This window comes from Scyliorhinus torazame, chromosome 7 (assembly GCF_047496885.1).
Source record: "Scyliorhinus torazame isolate Kashiwa2021f chromosome 7, sScyTor2.1, whole genome shotgun sequence".
NCBI lineage: Eukaryota > Metazoa > Chordata > Chondrichthyes > Carcharhiniformes > Scyliorhinidae > Scyliorhinus > Scyliorhinus torazame.
Window position 1 is genome coordinate 71,134,372 of NC_092713.1, and position 17,430 is coordinate 71,151,801.

General features: G+C 52.3%; 1 long non-coding RNA gene across 1 annotated transcript in view; it reads right to left on the reverse strand.

Moving 5' to 3' along the window:
* LOC140426312 (uncharacterized) overlaps positions 1 to 17,430 on the reverse strand; it is a 45,463-nt gene that overhangs the window by 12,305 nt on the left and 15,728 nt on the right. Inside the window, exon 2 of the long non-coding RNA XR_011948181.1 lies at positions 9,857 to 9,919. This is a non-coding gene — a long non-coding RNA (uncharacterized lncRNA). The remainder of the gene's footprint in view (positions 1 to 9,856; positions 9,920 to 17,430) is intronic.

Below are 17,430 nucleotides of genomic sequence, written 5' to 3' on the forward strand. Positions count from 1 at the left end.
AGAAACATATTAACACAGTGGTATTACGAGTTCAATGTACAAACAGGCTCATAAGTCCAGTGTAGTAGGTGGGCAACGAATTTGGGTTGACCGCCTCAAGGGTGGGTCAGGATCCACCGGCTGAGAAATGGGCCTGGCCACGGGCGACGACGGAAGGGGCATGGTGGCAGGAAGCTCCACGAAGTCGACATCAGGAACAACAGGAGGGCGTGGTACCGGTGTAAGTTTCCGTAGCAAGCGTGGAAGTAGGCGAAGAACCCGGCGATTGCACCCGCGAATGGATCCATCAGGCATGCGAACCAGGAACGAGCGGGGAGCCACGCGTCGGAGAACTTCGGCAGGTGCTGACCAGACACCTTCTGGTAGGTGGATGCGGATGTCATCTCCAGGCGCCAGGGCGGGAAGATCAGTTGCCCGTGTGTCATATGCCATCTTCTGGCGAACGCGCTGCTGTTGCATTCTGTGTAGTACCGGAGCATGGTTGGTTGTGGGTAGCAGAATGGATGGCACAGTGGTCCTGAGGGCGCGACCCATCAACAGCTGGGCTGGTGAGAGGCCAGTGGCTAGTGGGACCGAGCGATAGGCCAGCAGGGCTAGGCACAAATCCGATTCGGCAGCAGCGGCCTTGCAGAGGAGCCGCTTGACGATGTGAACGCCCTTCTCCGCCTTTCCATTGGACTGGGGATGTAGAGGGCTGGCCGTCATGTGTGTGAAGCCATACGAAGCAGCAAAGGACGACCATTCTTGGCTGGCAAAACAGGGCCCATTGTCCGACATGACAGTAATCGGAATGCCGTGGCGAGCGAAGGTGTCTTTGCAGGCCCATATGACAGCGGACAATGTCAAATCGTGCAGGCGTTTGACCTCTGGATAGTTTGAAAAGTAATCAATGACAATTACATAATCCCTGCCGAGTGTGTGAAAGAGGTCCACACCCACCTTCGCCCAGGGGGACGTCACCAGCTCATGGGGTTGAAGCGCCTCGGGAGGTTGCGCCGGTTGAAACCTTTGGCAGGTGGAACAGTTGAGCACCATATTGGCAATGTCATCACTGATGCCCGGCCAGTATACCGCCTCTCGGGCCCTCCGTCTGCACTTCTCGACCCCCAGATGGCCTTTGTGTAGTTGGTCGAGGACCAGCTTGTGCATGCTGTGCGGATTCACAATCCGGTCCAGCTTTAGGAGGACACCATCAATGATGGCCAAGTTGTCTCGGACATTGTAGAACTGCGGGCACTGTCCTTTGAGCCACCCTCCCGTCATGTGGCGCATCACCCGTTGTGGAAGAGGGTCAGCCGCAGTCTCCCAGCGAATACGGGCTAGACTGGAGTCGTCCGCTGGCAGATTTGCCGATGTGAAGGCCACCTGCGCTTCGACCTGACAGACGAACCCCTCCGAGTCGGGCGGCGTGCTCACTGCTCTAGATAGGGCATCCGCAATGATAAGGTCCTTTCCCGGGGTGTAGACCAGATGGAAGTCATACCTACTGAGTTTAAGTAGGATGCGCTGGAGGCGAGGGGTCATCTCGTTCAGGTCCTTATGTATGATGCTGACCAGGGGGCGATGGTCAGTCTCAACGGTAAACTGGGGGAGACCATACACGTAGTCATGGAACTTGTCTATTCCGGTTAGCAAACCCAGGCACTCCTTTTTGATCTGCGCGTAGCGCTGTTCTGTGGGGGTCATGGCCCACGGGGCATAGGCGACCGGGGCCCATGCCGCAGTGTCATCCCGCTGTAGGAGTACCGCCCCAATGCCGGACTGGCTGGCATCAGTCTGAAGTTGTGTGTCACGAGATGTGTCGAAAAACGACAATACCGGGGCTGTGGTGAGCTTAATTTTGAGCTCCTCCCATTCCTTCTGGTGTGTGGGCAGCCACTGGAACTCCGTGGACTTCTTGACTAGGTGGCGCAGAGCCGTCGTGTGGGAGGCAAGGTTCGGAATGAACTTCCCCAGGAAGTTTACCATGCCTAGGGAGCGTAGCACTGCTTTCTTGTCTGCCGGCTGCGGCATGGCTGTAATGGCGCTCACCTTGTCTGCATCCGGATGGACCCCTGACCGGGATATGTGGTCCCCCAGAAACTTCAGCTCGGTTTGGCCGAAAGAACACTTGGCTCGGTTGAGGCGCAGGCCATTTTCCCGTATGCGTGCAAAGACGCGCTGGAGACGATTGATGTGCTCCTGTGGTGTGGTGGACCAGATGATGACGTCGTCCACGTAGACGCGCACCCCTTCGATGCCCTCCATCATCTGCTCCATGATCCTGTGAAAGACCTCGGATGCCGAGATTATGCCAAATGGCATTCTGTTATAGCAGAGCCTGCCGAAAGGGGTGTTGAAGGTGCACAGCTTTCGGCTGGACTGATCCAGTTGGATCTGCCAAAAACCCTTCGAGGCATCCAGTTTTGTGAAGATTTTAGCCCGGGCCATTTCGCTCGTGATCTCTTCCAGTTTGGGTATGAGGTAGTGTTCCCTCATTATGCTGTTGTTGAGGTCTTTTGGATCAATGCAGATCCGGAGCTCGCCGGAGGGCTTCTTTAAAAAATTTTTTTTTTTTAAATTCTCCTCCTTTTTCACATTTTCTCCCACATTTACATCCATCAACAATAAACAATAACCAGCAAGATATGTCAGTCCCCATAATAACAACGATCCCATCTACCCACCAACCCCCAAACCTCAACCCTTTACATAAACAAATGGCAAAAAGGAATCAGGGATTACCCGTAGTCACCCTTAATCTTACACAGCTCCCCCCCCCCCCCCCACCGCAGGTCTCCAGCTCTTCCTGTCCACTGCCTCTTGTAAAACTCCTCCTCCCAACCTCGGTTCCTCCCCCCCAACTTTCCACTCCGGCTAGACCACTCGGACCCTGTTCTGCCAGGCTCCGATGGCCGCAGCCCCTGCCCCCACCTCACTCCCGTTCACTGGCTGGCTTAAACCGGCCAGCGTGGAGGCCCCTGCCCGGGTCCCTTTCCCCCTTGCCTGGCCCTAGGAAAGCCCAAAGATCCCCTTTTAGCACACAAACCCCGCATATCCACCTACACCCCAAAGAACTCTAATTTCGAGTGAAGGTCCCGTCCCTTCCCTCGTCCAAATATATACCACATTGGCTCCTTTAATCTTTACACCCGCGCGCAGTGATACAAAAAAGAAGAAAATACAGTCATGAGGTTACATCGGCACATGGCCATTCCTCAATTTGTCAGTTCTGCCACAGTCCTTCTGCTTTCGCAAATTCCTCCGCTGCTTCCGCCGTTCCAAAATAAAAGTCCCTGAGCTTGTAAGTCACCCTCAGCTTCGCTGGATATACAATGCCGCACCGCACCTTGCTAATGTACCGTGCCCTCTTCACCCGGTTGAAGATAGCCCGCCTCCTTGCCAGCTCCACCGTAAAGTCCTGGTATACACGTATACCAGCTCCAGCCCACTGCACCACCCGCTTCTGCTTGGCCCAGCTCAGGACCTTCTCCTTCACCCTGTACCTACGGAAGCACAGAGTCACTGCCCTTGGCAGCTCACTCGCCTTTGGTACAGGCCTCCATGACCGATGAGTCCGATCCAGTTCATATCGGGAGGGATCCTCCCCCTCCCCCAATAATTTTGCCAGCATCGCGGCAAAGTACTCAGTCGGCTTCGGTCCTTCAACTCCTTCGGGCAGCCCCACAATCCTCAAATTCTGTCGCCTGGATCTGTTTTCCAGGTCTTCCATTTTTCCTCGCAGATCCTTGTTAGTGTCCATCACCTTCCGCATCTCCTTCCCCATCGAGGCAAGTTGATCACCGTGCTGCAATAACGTCTCCTCCACTTCCTTCAGCGCCTCCCCTTGCTCTCGCACCTCCGCCACTGCGCTCGCCACCTCCATCCTCACCGGGGAAACCGCCTCCTCCACCAGCACACTCAAAACCTCCCTCATCTCCTTCCTCACCGTCTCCATGCATTTCGCAATCTGCGCCAACTGCTTTTCAAATTCCGCAGCCATCACCTTAGTTATTTCTTCAGCCGTAAGCAGTGTGGCCTTCCCTGGTGCTCCAGCCTCCATTTTTCCTGGTGACCCCGCGGTGACCTTTCCACTCCCCGACAGACCTCCAGCTGTTTTTTTTCCGGCCGTTTTCTTGCTCACCCTCAACATTTTTCTTTGTTCCTTTTTTCCCTCCTGTGTCTTCACTGTGCCTCCTCCGTGCCTTCTCCCTTATTCTGCCGCCTCCGCGGACCCTGGGACCGGGCTTAAAGCCCCGAAAATGCCTTTGCCGACCGGGAGCCCTCCATTGTGCGGCCGCCTCCCGCCCGCCGTCACCGGAAGTCCCGCCGGAGGGCTTCTTAACACACACCATGGAGCTGACCCATGGCGTGGGCTCCGTGACTCGGGATAGCACCCCTTGGTCCTGGAGATCCTGCAGCTGCTGCTTGAGGCGGTCTTTGAGTGGCGCTGGGACCCTGCGAGGTGCGTGAATGACCGGGCTGGCGTCCAGTTTGAGCCGTATTCTGTAGGTGTAGGGCAGTGTTCCCATGCCCTCAAATGCCTCCTGGTTGTGGGCAAGGAGCGACTGGAGCTGTGCCCTGAATTCTGCATCCGGGAAGTCAGATGTGCCTTCTGGAGACAGAGCGTGGACCCGTTGCACGAGGTGGAGAACCTTGCATGCCTGTGCGTCGAACAGTCCTTTGATGAAACGACTATTTTGAATGAGAGTGTGGCCGTGTGTGTGTTGTGTGTCACCTGAAGCTGGCAGGATCCCATAGCCGGGATAAAGTTTCCATTGTAGTCGACCATCTTGCAACAGGACGGCCGAATTGGTGGTCTGACCTTCATGCGTAGAAGGCTGACCATGCTATGAGGTTGGCGGAGGCGCCAGTGTCCAGACGGAATGTTATCGGTGATCGGTTGACTGTTAGGGTGGCACACCATTCATCACCCGGATTGACAGTGTTCACTTGCAACGGCTGGTGGGTCCTGGCTGGAGACATCCGGTTCCCATCAATGACCGCAACACGGAAGGCGTCCCGGTCGTCTGTGTCACTGGTCTGGATATCGTCTGGGCACGACTCGTAGTAAGGAGGCTGAATGGCCCGCACGTCCCTGCGAGGTTGTCGGAATTGGGGAACATTGGCAGGTTGAGCTGCTCGACAGCAAGCAGCGTAGTGGCCCATCTTGCCACAGCGGCGGCATTGTCAGTTTCTTGCCGGACATTGGCGCTTTAAATGTGCGGCTCCGCAGTTGCCGCACGTCGTGACATCATGGCGTTCGTTGCGCCACTGCGCATGCGCAGTTCAGTCTTGCGTCGAGCGCGCCTGCGCATCACGTCCCTCCGTGTCGACGTCTTTTTTGGCGCGCACCAACGTAGGAGGCCTCGGAAAGCGCGCGAAATGGCCGCCCTCGTCCGGGCCGTGGGCCGGGAGGAACTTGATCGCCTGGACCCGTTCGGCCTCGTAGGACGCCTGCCTCGCCGATCTGGCCGCGTAGGACCCCTGCCGCATCGATTCGGCCGCTTGAAATTGGGAGTAGCGGCTAGTCGCGTTTTCATGCAGGACACAGGCTTCGATTGCGGAGGCTAGGGTGAGGCCTTTAATTTTCAGGAGCTGCTGGGGTTGTGTGCCCGAGGTGACCCCAAAAACAATCTGGTCCCGAATCATTGAATCGGAGATGGTGTCGTAACTGCAGGACTGCGCGAGGATACGGAGGTGTGTAAGGAAGGATTGAAAGGGCTCATCCTTACCCTGCAGGCACTGCTGGAAGAGATACCTCTCTCAACTCTCGTTGACCTCGACGTTGAAGTGTTGGTCGAGCTTGAGAAGGACCGTCTTGTACTTGGTCTTATCCTCACCTTCCGCGAACGCCAGGGAGTTGTAGACATGGATGGCGTGTTGACCTGCCATGGAGAGGAGGATGCCGATCTTTCTGGTGTCCGAAGCGCTCTCCTTTTCGTTGGCTTCCAGGAAGAGCTGGAAGCGCTGTTTGAACAGTTTCCAATTGACGCCGAGGTTTCCAGCGACTTGTAGCGGCTGCGGCGTGCTGACGGTGTCCATGGCGCACGCAGGATGGCAGATTCCGGAGGATTCGTAGGTAGGTCCCACAGTTACCGGGTTCCAATCCTGGTACTATGATGTGTTGGGTGCTCTGCTACACAGACGAACCAACACAGTTGCGAATAGTACAACTCAGTTTTATTACTAACATATATTTACAGTGATAAACTGGTTACTGAGGTTCGATCATAACCCTTGAATCTGTGGACCTATTCCTAACACTATCTTGGAGTGGCACTCAGCACATGGTGGATGTCTGAGTGGCTTGCTGTGAGCTCTGTGCCCTGAGCATTCTCCTGCTGGAATGAGCCGGAAGTATCGTGTTCCCTGTTTTGTAGTGTGTATGCTCTTGCCTGTGATTGGCTGTGGTGTTGTGTGTGTGTTGATTGGTCCGTTGATCTGTCCATCAGTGTGAATGTATGTTTGTACCATGATGTTTACCTGAATATCATGACAACTACTAGCAGCCATCATCCATTGGTGTCGTCAGGGTAGAAAACCTCTGAAAGGCAGCTACGCGACAAAGAGATAGGCCTCACCCCAACTCCCGCCAGTTGCCACAAATCAACAAGGATTAAAGCATATTGTCTCGACTCAAAAGTGCCAAAACATTGACCAATAAGTATCGGTACATAGTAAAATCCATGAAAACCAAAAAAAGACATAAAGGAGATGTGTAAAAAGATAAAAAGAAAGACTGAAAGATGAGCAGAGCTGCAGCTTGTGAAAATGCAACTACTCCTGTGCTCAAGTCTTGTGATCCCCAAAGAGCAAATGTTTAAAAAACCTCAGATTGTGGCACTTAAACAGACCAGATCCAACTTCCAGAGCATTTAAGTCTGCTGCATAAATTCCTGACTTCCACACTGGGGGTTGTGATGAATGTAGGAATTTCAGCTATATTGTATTATAACTTTTTGGTGAAGCATTGGTAAAAAACCTGTGTTAGGGTTTGTTTGACTGCTGAAGTCATGTTTTAAAAGGTTCTCGGTTTGAAAGACAACAAAGCTTTTAGGAGCCAGAGGTGCAATTAACTATTGCGGAGAAAAGTACAGCTATTCAACTTTAGTGTTCTTCACTCTTCCACTCATGAGAAATCAGACGAAGACTCTTGGGAGTAAAATTTTTTAATCTTTATTACATTCCAAATTGGGACACCAGAGAACACAGTTTCAAAGATAGTACTACAGTTATACTTTACATAAGAACATTAGAACATAAGAACTAGGAGCAGGAGTTGGCCATCTGGCCCCTAGAACCTGCTCCGCCATTCAATAAAATCATGGCTGATGTTTTTGTGGACTCAACTCCACTTACCCGCCTGCCCACCATAACCCTTAATTCCTTTATTGTTCAAAAATCTATCTATCTTTGCTTTAAAAACATTCAATGAGGCAATTATTTACCATTTAAATAATGGTCCACTTTGCTGTTATTCCTACCAAAATGGATGACCTCACCTTTACCAACATTGTACTCCACCTGCCAGACCCTTGCCCACTCACTTAAACGATCTACATCCCTCTGCAAACTTACACTGTCCTCTGCACACTTTGCTCTACCATTCATCTTAGTGTTATCTGTGAACTTTGACACATTACACTTGGTCCCCAACTCCAAATTATCTATGTAAATTGTAAACAATTTCAGCCCCAACACCGATCCCTGAGGTACACCACTAGGCACCGATCGTCAACCAGAAAAACACCCCATTTATCCCCACTCTTTGCTTTCTATCAGTTAACCAATCCTCTGTCCATGCTAATACATTATCCACAATGCAATGCACCTTTATCTTATGCAGCAGCCTTTTGTGCCGCACCTTGTCGAATGCCTTCCGGAAATCCAGATACATAGTTACATCCATAGATACATAGAAGACAGGAGCAGGAGGAGGCCTCTTGGCCCTTCGAGCCTGCTCTGCCATTCATCATGATCATAGCTGATCATCCAACTCAATAGCCTAATCCTGCTTTCTCCCCATAGCCTTTGATCCCATTCTCCCCAAGTGCTATATCTAGCCTCCTCTTGAATATATTCAAAGTTTTAGCATCAACTACTTCGTGTGGTAATGAATTCCACAGGCTCACTACTCTTTGTGTGAAGAAATGTCTCCTTATCTCTGTCCGAAATGGTTTCCCCTGAACCCTCAGACTGTGACCCATGGGGCGTCATTCTCCGACCCCCCGCCGGGTCGGAGAATGGCCGTTGGCCGCCGTGAATCCCGCCCCCGCCGAAGTCTCCGGTACCGGAGATTGGGCGGGGGCGGGAATTGGGCCGCGCCGGTTGGCGGGACCCCAGGCTGGATTCTCCGGCCCGTATGGGCCGAAGTCCCGCCCAGAAATTGCCTGTCCCGCCGGCGTAAATCAAACCTGGTATTTACCGGCGGGACCAGGTGGTGTGGGCGGGCTCCGGGGTCCTGGGGGGGGGGGGGGGGGGGGGGTGCGGGGCGATCTGACCCCGGGGGGTGCCCCCACGGTGGCCTGGCCCGCGATCGGGGCCCACCGATCCACGGGCGGGCCTGTGCCGTGGGGGCACTCTTTCCCTTCCGCCACGGCCTCCACCATGGCGGAGGCGGAAGAGACTCTCCCCACTGCACATGCACGGGAAACTGACAGCGGCCGCTGACGCTCCCGCGCATGCGCCGCATTTCCGCGCCAGCTGGCGGGGCGGAAATCCCTCCGGCGTCGGCCTAGCCCCTCAATGTTGGGGCTAGGCCGCCAAAGATGCGGAGCATTCCGCACCTTTGGGCCGGCGCGATGCCCGTCTGATTGGCACCGTCTTTGGCGCCAGTCGGCGGACATCGCGCCGTTGGGGGAGAATTTCGCACCTGGTTCTCAACACACCCATCTTCCCTCCATCTACCCGGTCTAGCCCCATTAAAATTTTATAAGTCTCTATGAGACCCCCTCATTCTTCTGAACTCCAGCAAGAAAAATCCCAACCTAGTCAATCTCTTCTCATATGACACTGTGAAAAATATGTGAATAGCTTCCTTCAAGGCATGGTAGCACAGTGGTTATCACTGTTGCTTCACAGCACGAGGGTCCCAGGTTTGATTCCCGGCTTGGGTCACTGTCTGTGCGTAGTCTGCATGTTCTCCCTGTGTTACGTGGGTTTCCTCCGGATGCTCCGGTTTCCACCCACAAGACTTGAAAGACATGCTGTTAGGTGAATTGGACATTCTGAATTCTCCCACTGGTGTACCCGAATAGGCGCCGGAATGTGACGACTATGGGCTTTCACAGTAACTTTATTGCAGTGTTAATGTAAGCCTACTTGTGACACTAATAAAGATTATTATAATTATCATTAATGTTCTTTGCTCTCTTTATTTTGTTCTGAATTTATTCGTAATTATACTCATACTAATTAAAAATTACATCAAACTCTGGCCTTCTGTGTCAGTGTTTAATATTAGATTCTGTACCAAGAAAACACAACAATCAAACATAACAGACCACATAATCAGCATGGCTATAACAGATGAAAACTCCCTCTCTGTGATGATTTAAGTTTATTGCCTGGGCTGCTATCTTGCCCCCATGAGGATGGATAATCTTTCTCAAAAAATTGTACTCATCTCATCTTCTTATCAAAAAAATTAAACCACTTTGTCCCCATTGCTCAGTGAATTCAAATTCTCCTGGGATAAAGCTTTTTAATATTCTGCAGTGTTAATACCAAGATGCTTTGAGATAACACAGATTGATGTTATAAAGTTGTTTGATAGCGAAGCTAATGAAAGTTTCCCAACAATCAAAATGAAAAACATAGCTTGCATTACTGATTATTGAAGTTAGTCTGCATTTAACTGTGTTATAACCTTCACCTGCATCAGTTCCTTCAGATAAAAAATACAATCCTTCGACTCCATCTGCTGGCAGTGCTGTGCCTGCAATTAAGAAAATGATCACTATTATGCTTGGATTCAAACAGTCTCATTGAAGTGGCAGTGCCAATCGTGAAAGAATGTTCAACACACCTTTTCTCATTTATTTCCAAACATGCAATATCATGATATAAATTACATGCGACTCCTAAGAAGTCTGTTTCCATATGCAGCAAGACCAGGACAATATTCAGGCTTGGGCTGACAAGTGGCAAGTAACATTCACACCGCACAAGTGCCACGCAATGACAATCTCCAACAAGAGAGAATCCAATCACCTCTCCTTGACATTCAATGGCATTACCATCACTGAATCCTCCACTATCAACATTGTGGAGGATACCATTAACCAGAAACTGAACTGGACCAGTCACATAAATATTGTGGCTACAAGAGCAGGTCAGAGGCTGGACATAATAAATGGATCTTTTTTTTCCCTGTTTTAAAAGTTGTAATTATTTTTTGTATGTTTTATGTATATATGTATGGAATGATCTGTCAGGTCTGAACACAGAATAATACTTTCCACTGTACCTCGGTACATGTGACAGATTTGATCAATAAGCAATAAAAAGAGAGAATCTAACAATCACCCTTGACATTCAATGGCATTACCATTGCTGAACCCCCCAAAATATCAACGTTCTTGGGGTTGTCATTGACTAGAAACTGAATTGAAGCAGCTTTATAAATACTGTGGCTACCAGAGCAGGTCAAAGGCTGGGAATTCTTTAAAAAATAAATTTAGAGTACCCAATTCATTTTTTCCATTTAAGGGGCAATTTAGCATGGCCAATCCACCTACCCTGCACATCTTTGGGTTGTGGGGGCAAAACCCATGCAAACACGAGAAGAATGTGCAAACTCCACACGACAGTGACCCAGAGCCAGGATCGAATCTGGGACATCGGCGCCGTGAGGCTGCAGTGCTAAGCACTGCGCCACCTTGCTGCGCCAAAGGCTTGGAATTCTGAGGAGAGTATCTCACTTCCTGACTCTCCAAAGCCTATCCACCATTTAGAAGGCACAAGTCAGGAGTGTAATGGAATACTTGCCATTTGCCTGGATGAGTGCAGCTCCAACAACACTCAAGAAGCTTAACATCTAGGACAGAGCAGCCCATTTGATTGGCACCCTATCTACCTCCATAAACATTCATTCCCTCCATCACTGATGCATTGTTGCAGCAATGTGTATCATTTGTAGGATGTGCTTTGACAACATCTTAAAAACCTGCAACCTCTAACCACATAGAAGGGCAAGGGCAGCAGACGCATGTGAATACCATCACTTGCAAGTTCTTGTCCAAGCCACACGCCATCCTGATTTGGAACTATATCTTGATGGGTCAAAGTCCTTGAACTCCCTCCCCTGCAGCACGGTGGGTCTACCTGCACCAGTGGACTGTAGTGGTTCTAAGAATGAAGCTCACCACCAGCTTCGCAAGGGCAATTAAGGATGGACAATAAATGCTGGCCTAGCCAGCAATGCCCATGTCCCATGAAAGAATGAAAAAAGGCGAAGAAACTAATATTTAACAAACATTTGTTATGAGCCACACTGATGGTATCTGTAAGAGTATCTCAACTTGCAACACTGGTTCGTGGGGGTATATAGTTTTGTTTTTTGGAATGGTGTGAGGAGTCAAGTGAAGCCCCAGTGAGAATAAACAGTCCAGTCATTGTGTAACAATTACTAAAGACTATTTATTAGATTAAAGAAAAGACCAATACACATGAACAGGATACAATACTCTAGGACAATTAAGTATATGTATCACTAAACATACACACAGTTTATGTAGAATGTACCCCCTGTTCCAGACTATATCTACAATCCCTGAACTTCTTAAGACATACCCTTTCCCTAAACAACATCTAAATTAAGTAAATCTCTGAGTCAAATCCAACTTATAGTTACCACACAAAACAGGGTTGATAGTCAAGTCTGGGAAATATATTTTCCTGGTCCAACCAAGATATTTAAACTACGTTTACAATGGTTTCTGTACGGCCTTAGCTCTAAAACGTAGATACTAGTCTAGGCTCCTGGCTGTTAGATTGGGAATTAGTCTCTCTAGTTGTTAGGTGTAAACTATAACTCTGCTTCTGAGGGTACTGGCAACTATATATGTCTTTATACCTTCATTTTACTACTTTTAAAATCATATCCCATCTTGCCGTTTGTGGTAGTATGCATTAGGGGTCATGTGGGACTGTGAAGCCGTGATGTCATTGGCTGACAGATCCCGGGTCCTGGATCCCGGATCCCGGGTTCTAGCTCCGCCCTGAAGGCGGAGTATAAGAACCAGGAGTCCTCCCCGGCAGGCCAGTCTACTACTGAACTGCGGGGGAACAGTCACGCTTAATAAAGCCTCATCGACTTCACTCTATTCGTCTCTCGGAGTCTTTGTGCGCTACAATTTATTAAGCGTGACTAAAGGACTATGGAGCTCAGGATCATCCCGGAATGCCTGAGGATCAGCCCCCATGCAGTGAACGCAGCAGCAGCTTTCAAGCACTGGCAGACTTGTTTCGAGGCCTACCTCAGAACGGCCCCCGGCCGGGTCACAGAAGACCAAAAACTACAGGTCCTGCACTCGAGGTTAAGCACGGAGATTTTCTCCCTCATCGAAGACGCAGAGGATTTCCAGACGGCGTTCGCAGCACTAAAAAGTCTCTATGTTCGCCCAGTAAACCAGATCTACGCTCGCTATCAACTCGCAATGAGACGGCAAAGTCCCGGAGAATCGATATATGAATTCTACGCCGCGCTACTAATTTTGGGACGGGCCTGCGGCTGCCCGCCGGTGAACGCAAATGAACACACGGACATGTTAATGCGCGATGCTTTTGTGGCAGGTATGAACTCCTCCCAAATCCGCCAAAGACTTTTAGAAAAAGAGTAGCTAGGACTCTCAGAGGCACGGGCCCTAGCAGCCTCCCTGGACGTGGCCGCGCGAAATGCCCGCGCCTACGGCCCCGACCCATTGGGCTCCGTACGCACCCGTCGCGACAAACCCACCCCCCCCCCCCGGACACCCCACAGGCTTGCGCGGTTCAAACGCCAAGTCGCACCGGGAGAGCCCGCTGCTATTTCTGCGGCCAGGCGAAACACCCCCGGCAGCGCTGCCCGGCCCGCGCAGTGATCTGTAAGAGCTGCGGGAAAAAGGGCCATTTCGCGGCTGTGTGCCAGTCCCGAGAGGTCGCCGCTGTCCCAGGAGAACAGGGAGCCCTGCACGCCTTTTACGCTCCCCAACCCCCCCAGCGCCCCATGTACGACCCGCAGGCGCAACCACTTTGGGTCCCGACCACAGCTCTCCCCGGAGAAGAGGGAGTTCTGCGCGTCTCTAACCCTCCCCAACGCCCCCCCCCCCCCCCGCGCCCCATGTATGACCCGCCGGCGCTACCACTTTGGGTCCCGGCCACCGCTGTCCCCAGAGAAGAAGGAGTCCTGCGTGTTCCTAACGCTCCCCAACTCCCCCAGCGCCCCATGTGCGACCCGCAAGCGCCGCCATTTTGGGTCCCGGCCACCACGAGGGGAGGGGTGCCGCCATCTTGGACCACCCCAGACCTGTGCGACGCATGGGGCGGCCATTTTGTCCACCCCCGCCGCCATATTGTGACCCACCAGCCATGTGCGATGCATGGGGGCAGCCATCTTGTTCACCCCCGACGCCATCTTGGACGGCAACAACGGACCCCAGTGTCGACGGCTCCACGGGGTTCGAAGAAGACGCTCAACCATTACGACCACGTCTGGCTTCAATGACGCTGGACCAAGCACGGCCCCGGACGCTCCAGACGACGACGACAACGGTGCTGATAAACGGGCACGAGACACCATGCCTGGTCGACTCCGGGAGCACGGAGAGCTTTATCCACCCCGACACGGTAAGACGCTGTTCTTTGACCATCCGTCCCAGCGCACAAAAGATTTCCCTAGCTGCAGGATCCCACTCCGTACAGATCAAAGGCTTCTGCATAGTTACCCTAACGGTGCAAGGGAGGGAGTTCAAAAACTACAGGCTCTACGTCCTTCCCCAACTCTGCGCCCCCACATTACTGGGATTAGACTTCCAGTGCAATCTACAGAGCCTAACCTTCAAATTTGGCGGCCCAATACCCCCACTCACTATCTGCGGCCTCGCAACCCTCAAGGTTCAACCCCCATCCTTGTTTGCAAACCTCACCCCGGGTTGCAAACCCGTCGCCACTAGGAGCAGACGGTACAGCGCCCAGGACCGGACCTTCATTCGGTCCGAAGTCCAGCGGCTACTAAAGGAAGGCATAATCCAGGCCAGCAATAGTCCCTGGAGAGCACAGGTGGTAGTAGTAAAGACAGGGGAGAAGCAAAGGATGGTCATAGACTATAGCCAGACCGTCAACAGGTACACACAACTAGACGCGTACCCTCTCCCCCGCATATCCGTCATGGTCAATCGGATTGCCCAATATAAGGTCTTCTCCACCGTGGACCTCAAGTCCGCCTACCATCAGCTCCCCATCCGCCCAAGTGACCGCAAGTACACAGCCTTCGAGGCAGACGGGCGATTATACCACTTCCTAAGGGTCCCATTTGGCGTCACAAACGGGGTCTCGGTCTTCCAACGAGAGATGGACCGAATGGTTGATCAACACGGGTTGCGGGCCACGTTCCCGTATCTCGACAATGTAACCATCTGCGGCCACGATCAGCAGGACCACGACGCCAACCTCCAAAAATTCCTCCAGACCGCTAAAGCCTTGAACCTCACGTACAACGAGGACAAGTGCGTTTTTAGCACAAACCGGCTAGCCATCCTGGGCTACGTAGTGCGCAATGGGATAATAGGCCCCGACCCCGAACATATGCGCGCCCTCATGGAATTTCCCCTCCCGCACTGCTCAAAAGCCCTAAAACGCTGCCTGGGGTTCTTTTCATACTACGCCCAGTGGGTCCCCCAGTATGCAGACAAGGCCCGCCCCCTAATACAGACCACGACCTTCCCTCTGTCGACAGAGGCTTGCCAGGCCTTCAGCCGCATCAAAGCGGATATCGCAAAGGCCACGATGCGCGCCATCGACGAGTCCCTCCCCTTCCAGGTCGAGAGCGACGCATCCGACGTAGCTCTGGCGGCCACCCTTAACCAAGCGGGCAGACCCATGGCCTTTTTCTCCCGAACCCTCCACGCCTCAGAAATCCGCCACTCCTCAGTGGAAAAGGAAGCCCAAGCCATAGTGGAAGCTGTGCGACATTGGAGGCATTACCTGGCCGGCAGGAGATTCACTCTCCTCACCGACCAACGGTCGGTAGCCTTCATGTTCGATAATGCACAGCGGGGCAAAATCAAAAACGACAAGATCTTAAGGTGGAGGATCGAGCTCTCCACGTTCGACTACGAGATCTTGTATCGTCCCGGAAAGCTGAACGAGCCGTCCGATGCCCTATCCCGCGGCACATGTGCCAACGCACAAATTAACCGCCTCCAAACCCTCCACGAGGACCTCTGCCACCCGGGGGTCACTCGGTTCTACCACTTTATAAAGTCCCGCAACCTCCCATACTCTTTGGAGGAGGTCCGTACAGTCACAAGGAACTGCCACATCTGCGCAGAGTGCAAACCGCATTTTTTCAGGCCGGATGGTGCGCACCTGATTAAGGCTTCCCGCCCCTTTGAACGCCTTAGTCTGGATTTCAAAGGACCCCTCCCCTCCACCGACCGCAACACATACTTCCTTAATGTGGTGGACGAGTACTCCCGCTTCCCATTCGCCATCCCCAGCCCTGACATGACCGCGGCCACAGTCATTAAAGCTCTGAACACCATATTCACACTGTTCGGTTGCCCCGCATACGTCCACAGCGACGGGGGTCCTCCTTCATGATAGACGAGCTGCGCCGGTTCCTGCTCAGCAACAGTATAGTCTCGAGCAGGGCGACCAGCTACAACCCCCGGGGGAACGGGCAAGTAGAGAGGGAGAACGGCACGGTCTGGAAGACCGTCCTACTGGCCCTACGGTCCAGGGACCTCCCAGTTTCACGGTGGCAGGAGGTCCTCCCGGACACCCTCCACTCCATTCGGTCACTACTGTGTACTAGCACTAACCAAACGTCTCATGAGCGCCTCCTGGTCTTCCCCAGGAAGTCCTCCTCTGGAACGTCGCTGCCGACCTGGCTGGCGGCCCCAGGACCCATCTTGCTCCGAAAACATGTGTGGGCGCACAAGTCGGACCCGTTGGTCGAAAGGGTTCACCTCCTACACGCGAACCCGCAGTACGCTTACGTGGAGTACCCCGACGGCCGACAGGACACGGTCTCCCTGCGAGATCTGGCGCCCGCCGGCAACACACTCACCCCCCCCGACACCAATCACCCCCTCCCTGCCACCGCCGCACCCCGCGACCGCCCCCTTCCCAGGAGGATCGGTCCTCCTCCCAGGCCCGACCAGGAGTGAAGCCCAAGCTGAAACCGTAAGGCTCCCGGAGACGACAACACCGGAACAAGCACCACCACCACCACCGGGGCCGAGGCGATCGACACGGACGACCAGACCGCCCGACTGACTCGTGGCGTCGATCTAACACTACAATATGTGGACTTTTAGCGAGAACATTGTCTTTTTCTCCTAACGATTACTGTAAATAGTTCGAAACAAAAAAAACCTTGTACATACTGTAATAACATGCGAAGGTTTTCCTCCCAGGACCAGCCTTGTAAACCCTTACCACCATGCGAAGCATCACCCCGCCAGGTTCATTTTTAACAAGGGGTGAATGTGGTAGTATGCATTAGGGGTCATGTGGGACTGTGAAGCCGTGATGTCATTGGCTGACAGATCCCGGGTCCTGGTTGGCCGTTGACCTCTAGCTCCGCCCTGAAGGCGGAGTATAAGAACCAGGAGTCCTCACCCGCAGGCCAGTCTACTACTGAACTGCGGGGGAACAGTCACGCTTAATAAAGCCTCATCGACTTCACTCTATTTGTCTCTCGGAGTCTTTGTGCGCTACACCGTTTGAATGGCTACTGCTGTCGCTAGGTAGATTTCCACCTGTTGCTGGGCAAATTGTATCCCATCGTGCTTTCTTACATTTGTGTTACTGCTGTTACTAGGCAGATCCATGACATACTTCACACTTTTCTTTTGGGTTGAGTTTCTGCTTGTATCGCCTTCTGACTAGCAGGAAAGAATTGTTATTTGGAAACGTGGCTAGTCCTGGTCATCTGATGGGAAAAATAAAAAACGGTTGGCCATTTAAGACTGAGATGAGGAGAAATTTCTTCACTGTTTGTGGTTTTGCGAATACTGTTGGCATATTATGTTGCAAATGTTGTAATGGAAAATATACACTTTTGACTTCAGGTTGCGGCGATGCGGAGCTAAGCCGCACATTTCAGCGGCTCCCGCTAGAACGGACTTTTGGGCTCTCCAGAGGAGCCCCAATGGAAATTTTTCGACGACTTCCCGTGTGGAAAGGTGAGAGCAAGGTCCCCCTTCCATAGTATATGGAGTGGACCAGAGGTGGAGCGGTAAA